Genomic DNA, 359 nt, shown 5'->3' on the forward strand with positions numbered 1-359 from the left:
CTCTACTACCATACCACGCTGTCAGCGCCCGATCTCGTCCGATCTTGGAAGCTAAACAGCGTTGGGCCAGGTCAGTATCAGGAAAGGCGACTACCTGCGAATACCTGGTGTTGTAGAGCAGGAATTGCCTCCACTATGTGATAAAAACACACCAACAGCAGTATCACCACTAATTCTATCCTGCAATTTTTCATTATAGTGTTTACAATATCAGCAGTTTCTTTTACTGACTTTATGATGCCCACAAATTTTTCTTGAAATTTTTCTTCAAATTATGACATTTGTATGTAATTTAGGTGTACAATCCTTAGAGTGGTGACTGCTGATCACCACTCTAGTAATCCACAGTCCAAGTGTTT

General features: G+C 40.9%; 1 pseudogene; it reads left to right on the forward strand.

The window, feature by feature from the left end:
* Positions 1-119, forward strand: LOC134930352 (5S ribosomal RNA; annotated as a pseudogene).
* Positions 120-359: the final 240 nt, after the last annotated feature.

This window comes from Pseudophryne corroboree, chromosome 5, assembly GCF_028390025.1.
Source record: "Pseudophryne corroboree isolate aPseCor3 chromosome 5, aPseCor3.hap2, whole genome shotgun sequence".
Lineage (NCBI taxonomy): Eukaryota > Metazoa > Chordata > Amphibia > Anura > Myobatrachidae > Pseudophryne > Pseudophryne corroboree.